This window comes from Pleurodeles waltl, chromosome 7 (genome assembly GCF_031143425.1).
Source record: "Pleurodeles waltl isolate 20211129_DDA chromosome 7, aPleWal1.hap1.20221129, whole genome shotgun sequence".
Taxonomy (NCBI): domain Eukaryota; kingdom Metazoa; phylum Chordata; class Amphibia; order Caudata; family Salamandridae; genus Pleurodeles; species Pleurodeles waltl.
This window is the reverse complement of record NC_090446.1, coordinates 168,173,286-168,195,509: the sequence shown is the minus strand read 5'-3', so window position 1 is coordinate 168,195,509 and position 22,224 is coordinate 168,173,286. Positions and strand designations below refer to the sequence as shown.

The 22,224-nt window shown below is 40.0% G+C and overlaps 1 protein-coding gene across 5 annotated transcripts in view; it reads left to right on the top strand.

Annotated features, from left to right (window-relative positions):
* The window catches only part of NCOA3 (nuclear receptor coactivator 3), a 558,025-nt gene that overhangs the window by 662 nt on the left and 535,139 nt on the right, over positions 1–22,224 (top strand). The gene's annotated exons all lie outside the window — the stretch shown is intronic.

Sequence of the window (22,224 nt, the reverse complement as noted above, 5' to 3'; positions counted from 1 at the left end):
CTGGAAATGTCGTGGGCTGGACTGGTGTAAATAGTGCATTCACTGAAGCTGGTAATGTCAGTAACTATCTGGCACCATGTCGGTTTCTTCGTGATCTCTGCCCTCGCTGCACTCTCGATTTTTGTGGTGCAAAAGATGTTGCAGTTTTCTTGCCTTTCCCCTTTAAAACGAGCAGCTCTGCAGTAGCGGGCTGGAGTGGGGAGTTGGAGCAGGTTGCCTCATCCGGACCCACCACCATGTCCCCGATTTGAACTCTGCTGGTGTTGGCAGCTAAGCTTCTTTGCATTCCTTTGAGAGGAAAAAAAAAGTAACCCAGCGCCAGACCTTTAAAATAAAATGGAATACATTCGAGTTCCAGCGGCGGCTTTAACGCATGATCCGTGCCTGTTGGAAGGTGAATGATCACTTGAATGGCCATACCTTTTGAATTTGACCATTATTGTGTTTTGTAACTGCATATGTCTGGCGTGGCTGTGCGTGCAGCAGCTCAGAGATCTGATCACTTGACGGCGAGGTGGAAGCAGCTTGATAGCTGCTCTCCCTTGTCTCTATGTAACAAATAACCCTAATGTTTTTGTCTTAATTTGTAGTCGCTTTGACTGACTAGTGTGCCCCTCTGTGTGTATGTTTTCTTTGTGGCAGCTTGTTTATTATTGTAGTTTATTCTGTTTTACAAAATACCACGCATATTTCACAATTGACTATAATAAAAGCGATAAAAAGGGCAACGTGCGAAGTAGAGAAGTGGATGAGCGTTTCTGGATGTGCTGTCTATACATGTGTTTGTTGTAAACTGCGAGTCCATTCCGTAAAAATAGACAGACCCAAAAGCCTTTTGCTTTATGTCCCGGTCTCCCGTCTTCCACGAGGAAATGCGGCCGTCTAACCTGGATGGCAGCGACCCCATAATTGTCTTCATTGTTTGGGTGAGATGAGACCTGGCAACGTGGAAAACGACATTTGACACCAACCTCACTACCACTGGGGGTGGTGGTGGGGGGGGGGGGGGGGGGGAAGTTCACGTCCTGCATTTAAATGAGCATTTCTCTGGGTTGCTATGGACCCAATGATTGGTCGATAGGGGTATTTTGTGTCGCATTGTTGATGGCAGAGCAGCTTGATTGACTGCTGACATTGATATCCCAAGGAATGTCGGCGATACTGTGACCAGCGACTTAAAACGAAGAAGCGCAGTTGAAAATATTGTGACGGAGTTTTGTGGTGTGCCACGCTGGTATAGTGCAATATTTCACTTAGTGATACATTTCACATATTCACGACTTTACGTAAGTCAGTGTGCTGCTGAATCGCCGTTGTTTATTTTATCTGTGTGTATTGCAGTCATAAAGTATTAATCAAGAGCCCCAGTTTTTGCAAATAAAGCAGCATGTCACAATAATTCAAGAAAATCTAAATTCAGTTTGTGTCTTCTAAGCACTACGATGCACAGTTCAGTAACCTGCACACGCTTGATTTCGTTATTTTGTGTATGAACGTCTAGGCTTGTTTTAGTTGCGCAATAGGCAAATATTCTAATTATAGTGGCACATAGATGTAACAGCGTTTTCAGCTGCTCAAAAGGAGGTGCCTGAGGTTGGCTAATGTACGAGTAATGAACAAGTTTCTGGCACGTGATCTTGGTGAAATGAAAGCCTGCTTAAGCAGTAATGGTTTCCTCTGGCAAGTGACAGCTAACTAAACAGCCAACGATTTTTTTGGTTGACCTTAAAAGTTAGTTGTACCTGTTGGCGTACACTTTGCGTATCTTAATTGTAGTTCATTTAAAGTCTTTTCTGTTCTTGCTGATCTTTTTCGAAAGTGGCTATTTAATCATAACACAGTAACCTACTTAACTCTAATTTAATACGCTTTTCAGCAGTAGTATACGTTTCTGGTACCAAGTGCAATATAAGAGGTAAATAATGTTGTCAATACGCTGACAAATTGCATTAACATATCTGTGGGTACTCCTTACCAGTTTCTGTGTCCCGAGGGACGACCTTGGTTGAGTTTTAGTACTGCTCCTCCCATGAGGACAAGATTGACTCTTGTTCTGGGCAAGCCACTGGAGCTTGCCCAGATACCTTTTACCTCCAGCTTGGGCATGATTGGTGTTAGTCAGTTATACCATCCAGGTTGGTTTCTTTCTACCTCTTAGATTGCTGGGGACCTGAGAATTGACAACGTTCACATGGAAGTTGGCATGTAGCTCAAACAAATGGTTGGGTACTAGTCTCCCATTGGCTCATGGTGGAGGCGGTCTAGTAACCCCACAATCTTATTCCCTGAATGAAGATGGGCTCTCGTTCGTAGTGTGTAGCTCAGCAACTCTATTATCCCTGCCCCAGCTCTGCCTTTTTAAGGTCTGGCGTACACCTCACTCAACATTCCACTCCTGTGGATAACAGCATGCCACTGCAGTGCCTTTCGATTGTACTAAAATTGTATTTATTCCTTGATGTACTTAAAGGGACTTCTAGTCAGTCCTTCTCACCCATTAGTCTGTTATTTTGGCATTCACGTTTTTCATCTGCCAACTAAGCATGGGGCAGCCATATGCTCTCTTAACTGTGAATGACAGCATGCTGCACACATCCACACTCAGATACGTACCCACAAATGCCATGGTCTGTTGTAGCAAAGTGTGCCTTTTGAGGCAATAACACGTTTTTGATTCTAGTTTTATAATTATTTTTTTAAGAATAAGGGCTCAGCAGCTTCCCCAGTACCTACGCTTTGCCACAACGATGATGGAATAGAAAAGCATTGCCAAAGCCAAAGCGTTGGATGCTGACTCCAGGCCTGTTGAATTTGTCAAAGTTTGTTTTGTAAGGCTATCGTAGCTGGCAGTTATTACTGAAGTCCCTGTTTGACTTCAATTCTGGCTCTGTAATTTCACGATATGAAGGAGGATTGCAATAAAATTGCACTGTGAGTTGGATTACACAAACCCCTTGCTCGCCTCAGTTTACTGTAGATACTCAGTACAGAGAGAGTGGAGCCTCTAGGGCTACTAGACAACTCTAAACACCAGCTTTTCTCAGTGCTAGCAAGCTGAAGCCCTTCACAAGTGGCACACCCCTGCAACAAAGAAAACACTGGCCTCCATCTGGTAACGCAGGTCTGTCTCCGCCCCCCTCCCCCAAACCCCCAATATTTTTTTATTGAAATAGGTGGCCATAAATCGTACCCACATATACAGGAATTTTATACATAGCATATATACTTGTACATACAAATTATAGTTCCTGCAATCACTGCATGGAAATGTCATCATAACAGTTCTCAATGCAGTCTTGGTCAATAAATCGTGAAACTGGACTGAGAACCAATCGCCCACCCTTGCCTGATGTGCCAAGATTAATATGGTGCTCTTGTAAGCAAATGACTGTCGGTGTCAGGCATCTCTTCCCTAAGCTATTAGGTAAATGGACAAAAGTTTTCCTCATTGATACATTTCAATCAATCTAGATCTGACAACCACTAACAATTGTTATATAATACACAGTGGAGTGTGTAGATATACATGTGTGCCAAGGGGTGGATCAAAGTGGGTAAATATCAACTTTGATTATCCTCGAAATATTCCAGGAGCATGTCACAAACCTGTGATATGACATATTTTCTTAGGCCTGCCTGTTCCTCCCTATCTCCCTATATAGCAGTGTGCTCTCAGCTTGGCCCCACAAGACCACAGATCAAGTCCAGGTAGCTATAGTGGGAGCAAAGGTTTGATTCTATTGCATTGTGATAGATTGTTTAGCCAGGAGCAAGACAAGGTCTAGGAACTTAACCGCTGGTCTCTGTCAGGTGGGGCGATTGAAGAGACCCAAGAGCACCTTGTCAGTGAGGTCATTATGCAAAGGCCATTCATGGTGGTAAATGGAGTACTCTGGTCGAGTAAGCCAAAGGCAGGGGCAGGCCAACAGCAAATGAAGGCGGTTTGCGTCAAGAAGTGAACTTCGAGATCTTCCTTCTCCAGAGCCTAGAAAAATGTTGTTGATCCGAACCGGTGTAAGATAGGCCTTACTGAAAATATTAAATGTAGTGTTTTTGAAACTGACACCCCCCACCCCCCCACCACCACCACCCTGAAGAACTTATGAGGGTATTCCGGTATTGTAAACCAGAGTCATGAAATGATTTAGCTGAGTCTATCTCCCAGACAATTTGAAGAGGAGCCTGGGATTTATCGACCTCTTGCAAGAATGCCCTGTAAAGCCATCAGATGAGCTTAACCCTTGTACCTGCCTCGTGTAGAGTTTGGTATTGAAAGAGGCAAAGATGCCCAGAAAGATATTTGAGATTGGAGCTCTCGCATCAGTAAAGTAAGTCTGCCCTTGTGCATTACAATACATGGGACAATGATGTGAGGGTATCCATAGTTGTCCTTTGTCTTGCAGGAGTGGTCATGTACATCAGCCTGTCAAAGGGGTATTTAGGCAATCATTCATTTTTGGATTGCTTTAGATTACTATTGCTAACCTCTGCTGATCATTTACTGGGTCCAGAGAGGATAGGGTTTCTGGGGACTTGGGTACTGCTTGTTACTAGAGCTTTTCAGACATGGTTGTCCAACTTTGTAGAGGGCCTCATTGTTCAGTGGGCCAAAACTGTCATCTTCCACCTGACTCACCCAAAAACATGGCTTCAATTTAAGTGATCACCAACATGCCTAGACAGCAGGGAAGAAATTTCTCTTGTGAGTGACAATGAAGTAGTTGGGGGAAGCTGCGGTCAACCATGTTTGCAATTACTTTTTTACCTTCTTTTAAGGCACTGACAAATATTGGTGTTAATTGTTTCTGTGTTTGGTTGGTTTTTATAAGTCTATAGATAGTCAGTTATTTGCCAGGTCTGGTGTTGGCTATTTTCAGCCTCAACTGGTCTTTGTTCTGCTTAGGAAAGTTTCCTCTTTTGGAGCAGTCTACACCTTCCTATAATAAAAAAAACCGAGATGAAGAACTCTCTAAAAACACACTGGAAGGCATTCCCTCTCTGAATGCATTTACCCAGACCACACAAAGTCTAGTATCTCTGCTACACATCGTAGAGGTGCTAATCTCACTGAAACTACTCCATATGTCAATGTAATGCTTTTTTCAAGTGTGAAATATACGGCAAAAGTATTTGGTTATGAGGCAAGAACTTTAAGTTGACCTTATTGAATGCTAGCCGAGGTACACACTCCCTGTCTCCTTCTCTATCTCATCTTTAAAGTTATAACGTGTTACACATCTTAAGTTAAGACTCTCCCCTAAAGATTTCTCTTCTCCTGGCCCACAATATGGAACAATTTAATGTTGTCCAAATGACCTATAAAAAAATCCTTAATTTTTTAAAAATTTATTTTGTTGTTTCTTTTTTTTCTCCCAGGATTAAATATTTCTTGTTAGATTTAACCCCTTCTTGCCCCTTTGCCACATCCTTGCCTGCGTGCACACTGAGTTTCAGGGAGTTGCTGAAAATTCTCTCTGCTTTTAAGCTACATCTGATGCTTTTTTCACATTTTCTAGATATGTTTGAAACACCTGACCATGTTTAACTGTTTAGTTAACATTTGTGTAATGGTCTACCTGAGGTGTCTCTACTTTGGTGAACAATGTCAATCTTAAAACACCCAAAGACGTTTTTGCTGCTACTTTTTTTTTTTTTGTTTTTTTTGTTTTTGTTTTGTTTACTGGCGTATATACAGACCCATTTTAAGATTGTCAATGGAGTAAGCTTTTACACTACCAAAGACTACCAGACAAAGTGGATAAGTAATCCACTTCGAAAATATTTTTTCACGCATGAAAAATGTTTGATAAGTTGTCTTATCCTCTAGGTCACTTGTTTGGTTTTGGTATTTTACATTGTATTGTCATTTATGGAGTTGCTTGCAAAGGTGAGTGGTCCCAGATTTTTATCTTCCAACTAGACTTAGAATTTATTATAAAATAATCATATGAAAGGTTGTTGGAGAACCAAAGGTTGAGGTGGAGCAGTAATTAACCATGCTTAGCTTGGTGTTCCCGAAACAATCTTCATTAAGAGTTATGCGTGATTAACTTCTATGGCAGTGGTTCCCAACCTTTTGACTTCTGTGGACCCCCACTTTGTCATTACTGGAACCCGGGGACCCCCACTGAATCATTATTGAAATCCGGGGACCTCCCCACTTATTCATTACTGAAAGCTGGGGACCTAATCTATTAATCTTATTTAATTTTCTAAGCAGTCGCAGACCCCCTGAAGAGGCTTCGCGGACCCCCAGGGGTCCCCGGACCACAGGTTGGGAACCACTGTTCTAAGGAACAACCTGAATTGCATAGTTTTTGTTCATTAACCCCGTACCTTTTAGGCTTTGGTTGAGAAATAGTGCCCACCTTTTACCATCCAGTCAAGGACCATTGACGCATAGCTGCCACCAGCTGATAAAATAAATGTTTCTGTGGCATAACTGTCCAGTGTTGGTCAGTGTTCTTCCAGGACGTGGCAAATATATTTATCTAGATGTGTGGTCAGTAAACACCATTGGAAGTATTGTAACTTTTTTGCATATACAGGTCCTAGTAGCTAATGTTCTGATGGCTTCAGTTATTCTTCTGAATAAACCTTCCTATGCCCCAATATTGAAAAGGAATTTTTATGCATCTACGAAAAAGAAAGATTTTTAGACTTACAAACCATTCTTCACTTTTCGTGTGTGACTGTCAATTTTATAATTTTGATTTGAATAAAAGATAATCACTGCAGCACATTGATAATCGCACAAGGTTGCTTATTTAACCATAAACGATCTAGTTGAAGGGCAATGTAATGGGCACCATAGATGAATATGTAACATCTCTTGTTCTGACATCTTTGACAGTAAGCTGGAAAGACTACAAGAAGTCTAGCACGCTCAAAGAAGACTTTTGTCCTAAAGACTTTTGTTCCACTCTGCGAACCAGGTCCATATGTAGTTTTACGACTTACACTTTCGAGATAGAGGCCAAGTACCCTGTCTGCATTCACAACCCGTGCTTTTCAAATACATATGCCGTTTTCACACTGAAGAGATTTTGCATCATGGTTCTCAAACACTGGCTGACAGATTCCAAATAATAGAATAGACAGATAATGCCATACAACCCCTGCAGGGCCTGTCTACACAGTAGGTCTCTTCAAGCCCTTGTCTCCACACGGACTTAAAAAAAAAAAAACATATTCTTCTTGAGTTCCCACCTTCACACTAAATCTCTCTTATCCCACTTGCCAAATAAATTAGATATTACCATGTGCTCAACTGTGAAAAGTTATTTGTTGCTAATGTTGTATGCATTTAATACCACTTTGAGGTTTCAAAAATTCGGAGCTCAGCTTGGGAATTCGCTGCAAGTCATTTTGATTCTTTCCCAACAAAGTTCTTTCAGTATGATTTGCATGTGCTGCGTTTAGCACATTTTGTGCATGTGGTATAAACGGAATCCAACTGGAAGCACAGTGCTCTTTTGTTGACTGACTTTGTAATTTGGCCGAATTGGGAACCTATAAAGTCGTTGAAGGTGGGTTCGAGGAATTTGTTGTCAGTCAGTTTTAGCACCTTAGAGGTGCCTCTCTGTTTGCCTTCCCTGGCAGCGTTATGCACAAGTAAGAGCCTCCTCACACCCCCCCCCCCCAAAAAAAAAAACCAGATGTAGTTTTGATCAGTTAGCGTTGGGTGCAACGTTATGGAAAGATTGCAGCATTTGTTTGCTTGTGTACATTGATCTGAAAACCGTATCCGGTTGAACTAAAGCACCGAGCAACTGTTAATTTACCCACATTTACAAGGTTCCACAAATGTCCAGTACATTCCTGCTTCTACAAAATGGCAGCAGTAACTTGGTGGTTGCACAGCAGACAGGTTGTTTAGTCCCCTTGCCCTCAGTCATGACTATACAGGGAGTGCAGAATTATTAGGCAAGTTGTATTTTTGAGGATTAATTTTATTATTGAACAACAACCATGTTCTCAATGAACCCAAAAAACTCATTAATATCAAAGCTGAATATTTTTGGAAGTAGTTTTTAGTTTGTTTTTAGTTTTAGCTATGTTAGGGGGATATCTGTGTGGGCAGGTGACTATTACTGTGCATAATTATTAGGCAACTTAACAAAAAACAAATATATACCCATTTCAATTATTTATTATTACCAGTGAAACCAATATAACATCTCAACATTCACAAATATACATTTCTGACATTCAAAAACAAAACAAAAACAAATCAGTGACCAATATAGCCACCTTTCTTTGCAAGGACACTCAAAAGCCTGCCATCCATGGATTCTGTCAGTGTTTTGATCTGTTCACCATCAACATTGCGTGCAGCAGCAACCACAGCCTCCCAGACACTGTTCAGAGAGGTGTACTGTTTTCCCTCCTTGTAAATCTCACATTTGGTGATGGACCACAGGTTCTCAATGGGGTTCAGATCAGGTGAACAAGGAGGCCATGTCATTAGATTTCCTTCTTTTATACCCTTTCTTGCCAGCCACGCTGTGGAGTACTTGGACGCGTGTGATGGAGCATTGTCCTGCATGAGAATCATGTTTTTCTTGAAGGATGCAGACTTCTTCCTGTACCACTGCTTGAAGAAGGTGTCTTCCAGGAACTGGCAGTAGGACTGGGAGTTGAGCTTGACTCCATCCTCAACCCGAAAAGGCCCCACAAGCTCATCTTTGATGATACCAGCCCAAACCAGTACTCCACCTCCACCTTGCTGGCGTCTGAGTCGGACTGGAGCTCCCTGCCCTTTACCAATCCAGCCACGGGCCCATCCATCTGGCCCATCAAGACTCACTCTCATTTCATCAGTCCATAAAACCTTAGAAAAATCAGTCTTGAGATATTTCTTGGCCCAGTCTTGACGTTTCAGCTTGTGTGTCTTGTTCAGTGGTGGTCGTCTTTCAGCCTTTCTTACCTTGGCCATGTCTCTGAGTATTGCACACCTTGTGCTTTTGGGCACTCCAGTGATGTTGCAGCTCTGAAATATGGCCAAACTGGTGGCAAGTGGCATCGTGGCAGCTGCACGCTTGACTTTTCTCAGTTCATGGGCAGTTATTTTGCGCCTTGGTTTTTCCACACGCTTCTTGCGACCCTGTTGACTATTTTGAATGAAACGCTTGATTGTTCGATGATCACGCTTCAGAAGCTTTGCAATTTTAAGAGTGCTGCATCCCTCTGCAAGATATCTCACTATTTTTGACTTTTCTGAGCCTGTCAAGTCCTTCTTTTGACCCATTTTGCCAAAGGAAAGGAAGTTGCCTAATAATTATGCACACCTGATATAGGGTGTTGATGTCATTAGACCACACCCCTTCTCATTACAGAGATGCACATCACCTAATATGCTTAATTGGTAGTAGGCTTTCGAGCCTATACAGCTTGGAGTAAGACAACATGCATAAAGAGGATGATGTGGTCAAAATACTCATTTGCCTAATAATTCTGCCCTCCCTGTATATGGACTTCGTAAGGGGAATAATGATTGAGACTAAGAGGGATGGAGATTGAGGGGTGCTAATATGCCCCAGCGAAATTCCTATAGGTCCCCTGAAATAGCTTTCCTACTGTGATGCCAAAGTGCTTTCATAAGTGATGTACAGTGGTGAGCACTGAATTTATTTGTTTAGCAGGCATTATGCTGCTCTCTCTATTGTATTTTGCTTCCAGAAGTGAAAGTAACTTTTTCAGGCCTTGCAATTTCTATTTAATTCTGAATCCAGCTGCTAAATTATTCTATAGATCTACACTGGCATACTTTTATAATATAATCTGAACATGAACATATTTAGTTAATTTTAATTTAAAGTAACATGCCCTCTTATTTTAATAGTTTAACTTTCTCTCTTAACCATAATATAGCCTGGTGGTATTTTTGCATCCGTACCAGCATTCTGTACACTGCAGAACAAAGCAATGCTATGGCATGCGGTAAAATGCACTGTAACATAACACAAAACGCACAGTAATTGTTGCAGTGTACCTGAACACAGGAAGATACTGTTGTTCCTGTTCTTCAGAGTTTAATATTTCAATTTTTTTATTGGATTTAAAGATAGATAATGTGACAGATAAGAAAAACCCATAAATGGGCACTTGAACGCTGGAATAGTTCGGCACAGTGAAATGTGAGGAAATTAGTTGTTTTATTGTGTAGTGAAAATTAGAGATTCATGAATCCATGGCTGTAGCAACTGAGTGGAGAGAGTAGGGTCATTTAGGTTATATGATTGGGAGTAGAGTGGGCAGTAACTTTGGTTGAAACTAGCACTAGTGTAGGGTGAGAAGACAAGGAATAAATGGGGAGCTGCTTGTGTGTATGTGTATATAAATATATATATGTATATATATATTTGAACATGTTTGTGTATGTATATAATTTCACTGAAAAAATGAAGTTAAAGTAAATGTATAGTTCGGGCAGTGCAAATATTAACATTCACATTAACGAGGAATCAAGAAATTCGCTGAAAAACAGTTAGTGATGTTATGGTTCCAAAGCAAAATTTCCCCTAGCTAACATTTTGTATCCCTTAGGTCATGATGTAAAAAACTGGGATGCCCAACATGAATCAATTTTTTGTTGACTCCAGAATATGATAATGTATTTTTTTTTTTAATATAGACATCCTAAAAATCAGGCTTATATCTGTCCCACCGACATCTATTTTGGGATCCCCTGACGTAGATTCAATGAGAGAGAGGGCTTGTATGAGGCAAGCTTGTGATAGTTGTTAGACCACAATCGGAAAGTGTTTGATACCATTGTTCTTCCCAAATATATATTTCTTAAATTGTTCATAATCAAATGTGTGTACCTTGATATTGAAGCCCTTGAGTGTTCTTAGTAGCAATCAGTGTGAATTCCAAAGAGATGTCCAGTTTTTTTCAACATTGACAGATACTAATGAGATCCATTCTAGGATGTCTTGAGACTTCATTTTAAAATTGCAGAAAACTTGGCCAGCCTGATTATTTTAAACTAGCGTTTGACCATTGAACACATGGAACCTATAGAGGTCCTGACTAGAGGCCAAGTTCCCAAGCAGAAAAACAAACTGTAGGCAATCAAATTGCCACACATGATGTAGTGGCACCAGATACAGCCTTTTACAGAAGTCCTAAACTGTACACATTTTACATTGGAAACTGCTTGAGGTTCATCTCTTAATTTATACATAAAAACATGATGTTTCTGTCAGTGTGTAGCTTAGATATTGTCAGTGTACCTTCGTAAGGGTGGTACAGCGAGGTTTAATTGTTAAATTAGTGCACAAGTCATAGTTCTTAGTTTTATCATTGTATTTTTCCAGAAGTAAAGATTTCTTTTCCGTGATAACTTTTTTGGGGATTGGCAAAGGTCTGGAAGGCAGGTCACTCCTTGGACAAGTGTGCTTTCTGGTCCATAGGTACTAAATCTTGATGAAGCTAGTCCACGCTGTGTGGATGAATTCTTAAACTAAGATTTGCCTCTGTGTGTGTGTGTGTTTAATTTTTTATTTATTTTCCCCCTCCTCTTCCCCCCCTCCCCCCGTATTTTTTTTTTCGTTTAAGCTTTGAAGCTTTTCTGATTGTGCCAAAGCAAATTTTTTTGGGGAAAAAATCTTAACTTGTGCGCCCCACTTGGGTTTTTTTCGTTCTGAGAGCATTTGTGAAAATGTGATTTAAAAGTGATCGGATTGTATGCGCTGTGTAACAAAGGGTAATATTAAGTGCTGGCACTTAATCTTAATTGACTCCACACAGTCATTTAACCTGCCACATAAGTAAATTAAGTGGATGTTCAGGTGCACTACTACTAATCTTGACAACTTTAAATGTGTAAGAATGCCTAGCGAAAAAAATTATTGGAAAAAAACTTCACAAAGTTTTAAGTATTGTTCAAAAGGTCTAATTTGTGTGCACCTTAAATTTTTGTCGGTAGAATAGCCCTATTTTACATGCATCAAACGTTTATTCAAAAGAAATGTTAAAATTTTTTATAGTCAATATAGTCTTGCTTGACACATTTTCTTTTCCATTGTAACCTAAAGATATATCTGTTGGTGATCGAAAATAGTTGACCAGTTTTCTGGTGGATTTGTTTTGTTACATTTGTTACAATGTTTGCGTTCAAAACAGTTTTCAGCTGTAAGTTGAACAGACAAGGAAGTTGTAACATGTATCTCCACCGCCCACTCAGTAAAGTTGACTAACTCGTTTTCAGTCAGCTTTTCCCCAAACAGCTTGTTTGTCCATCAAAGTCTGAGCCAGTTCATTTCTGCTAATACCTTACTTGTATTTCAGTATACCCTGCTGTGCTATTTGTGGTGGGATATTTCAACACTTTTTTTTTTTTTTTCTTGTTAGTTTCCAGAAAACAGTTGCAATCACTTCCTCTTTATGCTGTTACCATTATTAATGTAGTAAATGGCAGCAACATGAATTATGTAGTTAGAATTTACAATCTTCTCGCATATCTGTTTCTGCAGTTTTGTAGTACGGTGACCAGTGCCCATCACACTTTGCGTATATGATTGTGCCTCCAGTCCTAGTTACAAGAGAATTGGGTATAAGAGCATACCGGAATAGGATGTCTTAGAGTCACAATAGGAAATTAAAGAAAAGAAAATTGGTTGCATTGCTTGTCTGTTGCTATAACCGGTAATTAATGCGTGTGTCTGCCTGGGAGGTCTGACAAAAGGGGGGGGGGGGGGAGGGGACCGGGGTCGTGATCAGGCCTGGGGTGCTCTGTCATTGATTAGGGCAATGGTCATATTTTTTAATATGGTGGCATGTTGGGGGAATGGATGAAATGGCTCTGCCAGGTTGTCCTCTATGCAGTTTATTTATCTATTACTCTTGCACAGGCAACAAGACTTCCTTATTGTTCCCAGTGGGCCACTTGTCTGGTTGGTGTAGAATATGAAGCCACAAAATAGTGCTGTGTGTAATTTGCATTGCAAAGATTTCACTCCCTTCCATTTGTCATAGGCCTTTATACTTGGGAGTCTTTGGGCTTAGGGGTTCTCGGGAGTTTCTGTGTCCTGCAATTGTTTCCCAGGTTGGCAGTCTCTTTTGGGTGTTTTAATATGGTGTTCTCCCGTCGTTCGCATTGCTTCCCGCAAGTCTGGCAAATCCACCCTTCTCTGTTCATACTGTACTTTTCTCTTTGAGTTGTTGTTGCTCTTCTACAATCATGCCAATTGTTTGTGGTTCCACAGTTATTAATACTTTATCTTCATATCTGGTTTCTAAGTTGCCTTTACTGATCGCAGAGTTCTTTCCCCTCAGGCTCCATGCCAAACTTTGTTGCTATTTTTCTGTGTTTAGTAGCTTTGTTTTGTTTTCTCGTCCACATGCTGATGTGGCATGTTTTCCTTGAGTTTCTCAATGAGTTTGTCGCTCTGTAATACTGTATGTATTTCCACAGGCTGGGTTTAACCAGATACCACTGCCTCATAAAACCTGCAAACCACTCAACAGCTCCATTAGGAGGCTAGTATTCAATCAGATACCAGTACTCCTCCTGTCTGTTTGCTTTTCTGTCCAGTCCTCAACCCTTCGTCTAGTTTCACTGTCATCACTAGCACAACTGATTTTAGCCATGTATCCTTACTATTACTGAGTGATCATGCCAGTTGCCAACAACTTACTTTGGCTCAGAAAGAGGAGGGTGGTATTTTTCTTTATCATCACCAGTAGCTGGTGTTGAGGCACAGAATGATGACCATATGTTTGTTGTTCATTTTATGCAGTTTTTATTGGCATGTCTTGGCAGCTCAGCTGTTAAATCCGTCTTGAAGCAGCCTTATCTCAATTCTTTGCTTTGGAGGCCATACTCCAAACTGTCCATTACTGACTTGTAATTAGTTGATAGTGAGGAAAATAATTTCTCATTTATATTATTCCATAGGGAGTGTTTCAAGCAGTAATACCTTTCTTAAAATGTATTTGTTTAGGTTTTGGCCATTTAACCTGTAACAAAGCTTGTTTTAGAGTAAAACCTGTAGGCTATTTCTGTGCATAAAAGCGGAGTGTTTTTGCAACCTGACAAATGTTCTAACCCAATGACTTTAATGGAAATATGCTCTAAGCATGTCACCTTACGAGTTAACTTTTGTGCTCCGAAATGACTAAAACCAGAGTCCCTGATGAGCAAATTTTCTTTGAGTTTACTTGTGAAAAACTGTGGCTTTGGTTAGCAGTGTTGGACTGCAGGAGTTTCTTTTTGGTCACAGATCTGGGGGGTAGTAAGATGGTATTGGGGTCTGGTCATAGAGCCGCTGTGAGCCCCATGTCCTCTGGTGTTCTCTGTTGGTGGCTGATGAATTGAAAGCTCACAAGATGCAACAAATCCATCACTGGGTGTGTAAGTCTTTAATTTTCGAGGTTAGGCATTGGTGGAGAAGTTATTCCTGAAAATTGCTATTTGTCATCTGTCTACCCTCATTCCAATCCTTCTGCAGTGACCTTGTGCCTGCAAATGTGGTAAGCAACTTGTAGGCTTACATGTTTCCTGGCTTTCTTAGCTGCAAGTTTATAAACCATGTAGGTTACAGACAGCAGGCCATGTTAATTGCAGTGTTTGACATCAGCATTGACCAGCTTGCATAAGCAGTGAAACTTTGCGAAGGCAAAACCTGTTTTTTTTTAATCTTAGTGCATTTAAAGGTAGTTTCTACAAATCTTAAATGATGGGGCTGCCTGTTAGTGGTTAGTTTGAATGACCAGACCGTTTCATTAAAATTGAAGGAGCTACAAATCTGTGTTCTATTCTAGATGAGTGATTGGTTGGGGAAGACACTGTTTGCAGTAACATAAATGCGCCTGGTCATTTATCCCACATCCATTTAAATTTTGTTTGAACGGATGCGCTTGTTTTAGTTCTTGACATAGATTTTTCACACTACTCTCTTGGAGCTAAAAAGTGCCTATTCTTGTGGTATCAGTTTAGCTTGATCTGGGAGTTCCTCTGGTTTAAGTTAAATGCACTGTTACGTGAGTCCCCAACTCCCCATTAAGAAGATAACTTAAGTAGATGTTATTATTTTTTTTATTTTATTTATTGTTTTAGACAGTGTCTGTGTTTCCTTTTTTTCATTTCATATTCATGTTTCAGGCTTTTTGATGTTGTGGCTGCTGCTGTGGGAATCATACTCCTCTTTATGCCCTGGTCTTGTGATTTGCTGATTGCCATTGGGAAAGGCACTTCAGTAGGAACTTTGAACCCCAAAGAAAAGATATCCCGTGGTCTTCCACAGCTCCTACCATTGGGGCTCTGCATTGTTGCAACCCCAAGAATAAACATATCCTTTCTCAAGCTCTTCCCATTCTCCTACACCTAACCTTGAGAAATTCCTGCATATCCTGTAATCTACCTATTGCTCGAGGTGTGACATTTCCTTTATACATTAATTTGCTCCTTCAGAATGTCTAAGTTGATTGGCCTATTTGGCTTCCTCAGACAGACTTTTTGCCTCTCATTTACTAGGTAGCCATTGTAATAAAGGCAATGAATATATAATGTCTTCTTGCATGCATCCAAACTTTAAGCACAGCTACATCTTCAGTTAGAACTAACAAATGTACTTGCCCACAAAGGGATGCGACTCCTGAGCTATTTTATAAACTTCAGTGGTTCTTAGTTTGACTTAAACTGACTACTTGTTCAATCTGGTAAGTGTTCAGATGACCTTACGCATGTTCATTTGAAAGTTATATATAATATACTTTGCGAACAGTGTAACTTATAATGGACAAACACATTTGTTGTAATGATAATGAAAGTAACATAGCTAACAAAACTACCTCATTTGATAAACCTATTCGCAGCTAAGAAATCTCCAAATATTATAAAGCAGGGGAGTCGTAACTGTGGTCTGAAACACACAATGGACAAAAGTAGCTGCATAATTTAACACACCTTAAATCAACCTTTTCTGAAAACAGGGCTCTTCCTGGTGAACAAAGAAAAGTCAATTCCCTTAAGCATCCTCCCGGATCATTGGCAAGAGGTCCATGCAGGTATCACCCTCACCTTCCGTAGTTAAATAAATGCTCCATAATACCTATTTAAACTGTCCCGTGTAGAGCAACCATTAAACACTATTGCTGAAATTTTTATAAAAATGACTGACCACTATGTTGCTCTCAGTTTTAAGCTAGACTGAGATCCAAATCCCCTTCAGAATTCATATGCTGATCATTCTGCACTCAAGCAATTATGAGAAAACCAGTTATTGCCGAAAGATGCTTCCTTTTTGGTTAGAGTTTCTGAGAGATTTATCCTTACAGGCGTCTTCTGAAAAGTAACCAGCACAATACCTAGAACTTTATTTATTTTTTATTTTTGTGGGATTTCAGCCTCATTGCTTTTTTCATATGAATAGGCATGTTGTCTACTTCACGGAGAACCTGGTTCTTCATAAAGGTCTTAGGGACAGATGTATCAAAGGTTTTTACCCATTCTATGTCTATGGGAAAATGTGTTCATACATATGGCCCTTAGTTTCTGATCTCAGTCGTCATCTCCCATCTGCCCTGTTCCTAGGGCTCTGTGTTAGCCAGCCACTTGTTGTCTACGACTTCAGCCTTACGCTCCCTCCTAATTATGGATTCTGCAACACAATCGTTTTCTCACCAATCCTGAAGTCTGTTTCTGTGATAGTTGTTTTACTCTAGTCCCCCCATATTTGACACCAGGGTACTCAAAAAGTATATCAAATACCACCCATCTTATTTCAATATTAGTGTTGTGCTGATATTTTCTTAAAGGTGAGGGTTTTTCCATCTTCATACATGCTTTGTATAGCGCTGCTGGCTGTGTTGTCACACACTTCGGAATTTGAATGGGTTCTGTCTGTGGGCTGAAGGGAGTCTTTCCTCAAATTCTGCTTCAGCTGTTTAAAAAAAAAAAAAAAAAAAGTCTTTTGGAAATGGGCAGGATGATGGCTGTCTACTGACTTTCTCCACAAGGAACTGTAATAGTACAGTGGAAGGTGCACAAGAACCTCAGACATCTCCTTAGTGATCCATCAAAGGTTTACACCAGTCAAAAGCAATTCAGTCATCCATTGTCCCCAAGCAGATGGTATGGAGGTCTCGGGTAGTATAGAGATGACCATAGTCCACTAATTCCTTTAAGCTTTATTCACTCATTGGCCTTGCAGTTTGGGTCATGTCTTTTCTTCAGGAGTCTTACACATTTACAGAGCACTTTTCTTCTATCTTTGTGAAGCGCTGCACCCACATCTTCCCTCCTTTAATTAGAGTAACGACTCCAGCTGGTACTATCTGATTGATTAGTCATAGGCCCCATGCCACCGTTTTAGAGATTGTTGGCACTGTTCAGAGTCAGAGGTCGGGTGTTTGGTTTAATCCAATGTGGTTAACATCCCCTTCCCCATAAACAGCTTTTTGTCTCCTTCTCTGGTTAGGTGGCTCTTGGTAGGAGAAACAGGACCTCTGAGAAGTATTTCTCAGCAAAACCGCATAACCATGGGGTTGTTAATGTTGGATCTGCCCCTGCCCCTGCCCCTGCTTCCCTTTGACCACCCAATTCTATGTCAATTGCCACTCTAGGAACAAACTATAAAGGCACTGCACTAGACTTGGTAGTCCTTTCAGGGGGGTGGAATTTAACATAATATCTACTTGTCCATGGGACAGGTTGCTTCTTAAATCTACTTGTCCTGTTAAAAAAAAAAAAAAAAAAAAATCGACTTGTCCCTTTAGTGCGGTGACAAATTATGACAGCAATCCCTTTATGTAAGAGCTCCAATAATAGTCTCTCTGAATATGCCAGGGCTACTACTATAGTAGGGCTTGCATACTTCCAATTTCAATCCCTACTACAGCAATTTTCTTATTTTGCCATCTTTCTGCAGGTCTACATACTGGGGCTGGAGGAAGCAGTAAGCAATAGTTCCAGGGCTGGAAAGCCTTTGAGTCTGCGAACCTACTAGTTTCCATGTTTTAAGGATTTTAACATGCTCTTCTCTAATCTTTTCCCATAATTAGAAAGGTTGGAAATTTACTCCTGACAATAGCAGAAATAGAAGTTCTTTCAGGGCTGGGGAAAAAAGTAGTGGTAGGGAAAGTAAACTTGTAAACGCTCAATAGATTCACATTAGCAAATCTACACATGGATATTTGCTGGTGCTAAAATACAGTTCACAGATGTTTTCTAGGAGTCAGATTTCCTGGTCTACTCCTGTAAGTTCTTGTGGATTCATGGAAGCAACTAATTCAAAGACCTATCCCATGGGTGCACTTTTGTCACTTTCTTTATGAATAGGGTCCCAAATTATGTCAGGGGTTAAGGACATTTTGTTTTTATTAAGCTTCTATTTCTCTATCATCTGGTTTTACTGTGAGTGATCGCATGCCCTCTTCCATAAGGAGCATATTGGCATACAAAGTAGTTTTGTTCAGTGCCAGGAAGTATTGTGGCAAACAGTAGCGTAACGAAACTGGAGGGGCCCCCCCCTGCAAAGAATTTGGAGGCCCCCAACCCTCCAGACTCACTCGGGGTTGGTGCTGTGCTGAGTGGGTGCTTTCGTGGGGGGCTACATCCATTTTTTTGTTTTTTCTAGTGTTTGTGACAATGGTGAAGGCCTTGCAGCTCCCACAACATCAAAGTGTTAGAAAAGCCATATCAAAACAAGACACACATTGACGAAGCCAAAAGACTCGCACAAAAAAAAAGAAATCTTGTTGAAAATGGTTACACTGATTTTTCCATTAAGACCATTTTTTGGAAATACTAGCATGCATCAACACGTTTATCTAAGTGACGCTTCAAAGAAATAGCACTTAAAACTTCCTACTTGCATTTTTTTTCTGAACATTTTATTTTGAAAGCAAAGAATCGTAACTGTTGCTTACAAGCTTCTGCAAATACTTGCATCTAATCAGAGCATTCTGGGAGCATTATATTTTAATTTATATTGCTAAACTTTTCAAATGTGTGTACACTTTTTTTTTTTTTAACACTAGAATCACTGCCAGTAGTGCAGTGTGACCTTAAAACGTTTATTTACAGCGCTCGCTCTAATAATGAAGGCTTTTCAATAATGAACCATAAATACAAGTTCAAACAGCATTAACAAATGGACACATCATTACCTTAACTGCAGACAGTTCCCTTCCCTGTAATCTGGCAGCCAAAGGGTTTGTGATGCAAGGGGTTGGGCCTACTTGTCCCAAGGACAAAATAAACTTGAAAACTTGTTGCCCATGACCCCAAAGATGATGTCCTGGATGTCAGGGCGATAGGAATTCCACATCCCTGCCTTTTCTTTGCTCTTCTATCTCTTGTATCAACAATTAGGAAGTTAGAATTTGAAGTTCCCCTGGATCATCATGTTTGCAAATTGTTGAATCTGCTCTGGATATTGTATCCTCCTTTTACCATTCCAAGAAGGCCATCATGATAGAAGCATTACTTTGGCTATCTTGGATTGGTGCAAGAGCAATGCATTACTTGCTTTAACATTAGAAAATGGCCTCTCACTGTTATGTTTGGCCGTTTTTGGAATGGTATTGTGTATAGAGTATTTTTTGACTTCCAGACAATGGTCAAAGCCTTACTTCTAAACCTTTCTTTCATTTACTTTTTGATTCCTCATTTACCTGAAAAATACAGAAAGTTTCATGGCGATAACCTCCTTTGAGGCTGCTACATATATTTGATATATACATTTAGTACTGTCAACTTTACACTTGTGAAGCCTTTTAACGTTACATGGATCAAAGGCTGGCAATTGAATAGCTTAGATGCATTACCAGCTAATTCTCACTTGTCTGCTTTCCATGTAGGCATTTGAAGGACCAAGTGGGTAAGCTACAGTAGTATCCGCATTTCATTTGAGTTTAAATTTCTAGTTAATGTATCAAGGACCTGGGTACCATGTTATGTAACTGGTTTCTAATGGTCTCTGTACACATACCAGTGAACCCTTGGGTTTATCAGCAAGTGTGTTACCTAGTCACTAATGACCAAGTGCTTTTATTGTGCTTGGCAACAATGAGAATATCTACCTTCACATAGTTGTCACCTTATATCAAAAGAGCTGGCCAATCTCCAATTATGGAAGGAACCATTTTATGGGAATTTTTCACCTCTTTGCTGCAATAATCTTAGGGTTCGTAAGGAATGTGGGTGGACTCCTGGCTGAGCCAGCTGTACCAAGAACTCTCCAGTAGAACTTCAAGGCACCTTCATAAGTACTGTGTAATATAGACATTGCCACTGGAATTATGTGGCAGAGACCACCACATTGTGGCAAGAAAAGGCGAATTATGTGGTGTAATACCGCACATTTTTGTTATAGTATTACTTAGTTATTTTGACATTTTTGTTTCCACATTGTAATACTGTCTGGGCAAATATTTCACCTCATTAGTACCAGTTTAACAACCAAATACAGAAATGACCAAAGGAAAGGTGACCAGTTAACCTTTGAGAAGGGCCTTCAACTTCTTTGTAACCTTTGACCATTTAGAGTTAGAAACAATATGTTTGTTAAAATCTGCACACTATGCAGCAGATGATGATGGAATATGTGGTGAATGCAGAAAATCAATAATTATGGGAAAAGAGCAGAAGTCCAGAAATTCATAATTCCAGTGCCCTGTGTATAGTCTAGTGATAGTCCTTGAATTGTTTCGTGGTTTTAGCACACTTAAAATGGAATGTCAGCTGCAAACAATCCTAAAACTAAGTCTTACCAGGATACAAATTAAGAACCGACAACATGTTTTTCTCTAAAGTACATGAGTATAATGAAGGGGAAGCTTCTGTATGTACAGGATTGGAGCTTTCATACTGAATGTAGCAACCAGACGGACAATTGCCTTAAACTAAGTTCATTGTCCTAGCCTCTTGGTCCCTCATGACCTGGTGATTTTCCAAGTATGTCAAGCTATAGGAATGGTCCTTGGTCGGGGTCAAAAGGTATTTTTCTCCCACAGCTATCCCAGCTTTTAGATGAGTTAGGATTACAGAAAGTAAATTGGTTCCTCAGCAGTCCAAATCAAAGCTTAATCACTAGTTAAAGGCAAGATTAATGAAACCCTGGGTCACAATAATGGCCGAATGAAGCAAGTCACTTTTAGCAAATCCTTTAGTAGACTAGCATTTCCATGAATCCTAAATGGAATGCTCAGTAGCTTAATGTAAATGGCTAATGACAAAAGCCAGGCAGCAGGATGACAAATGTTTAGGCAGAGAGCAGATCAGAGATTTATGTTTTAAAGTTTGAATAATTACTTTTACTTATGAAAAGGCAGGGATCATAGAGGAGAATCCCATGAGCATGCAGTTTCAACAAAATTGGAAGAGCAGACATGGAATTTCTAATTAACTTTACCTACTAGGCCAAGTGCCTTCTTTCCAAAACTAAAGCTCCAAGTGGCTTGTTTGAGATCCAGTAGTACCTTAAGTCTTATGGCTTTAAACTAGAACTCTTACCATGTTCATTCTTCTATAGTTGATGCAAGAAAAGTAGGTCATACATACTTTTTACTTATGGCTTATATTTGTACAGAATAGTAATGTTTTGACTACATGAGTGACTCTTAACCTGTGGTCTGGAGGTCAACACCACACACCTGCTTAGAAATGTAAATATTACTGATTAATAAAGTATGCATAAATTATGAAGCAAAATGTGAAAGTGGAAACCTAAAACCCTTCTGTAAATGTGAAGGAATCTGAAATTTGAGGCTACAAATTGAGTTGGTATCCTCAAACTGATTCATACGTGGGAGCCGTCCAAGTGCATCAAACCGAAGATAGTATGGATGATATGTGGCCTTGATTGAATATAGAAAAGCTCCAACCTTCCCATTAAAATTAAATATATTTTTCCAAATATTTTTGAATTAAATAAAATATTTAATTATTTGTGTTAAGATAATGCTTTTTTCTTTTTTTTTTTTGTATTGTTTTATGGTTCAAATCCTATAGGTGGCTTATGCAAGGCCCCCCCGGCTCCTAGTAATGACTACCTGGAGGTCCTGAGGTTCCAGTAATGGTTCAGGGGCATACATGGGTTCCAATAATGAATAAGTAGGGGTCCACAGAAGCCAAAAAGTTTAATACTGGACTACATTATTTGTAAATAGCTCTTTATATAAACATTCGCTTTCCATTCCCTGCAGCATAACTCTATCCAGTCATATTTACTCAGGAAATAGGAATGGCAGTACCTATTACTAACCCTAATA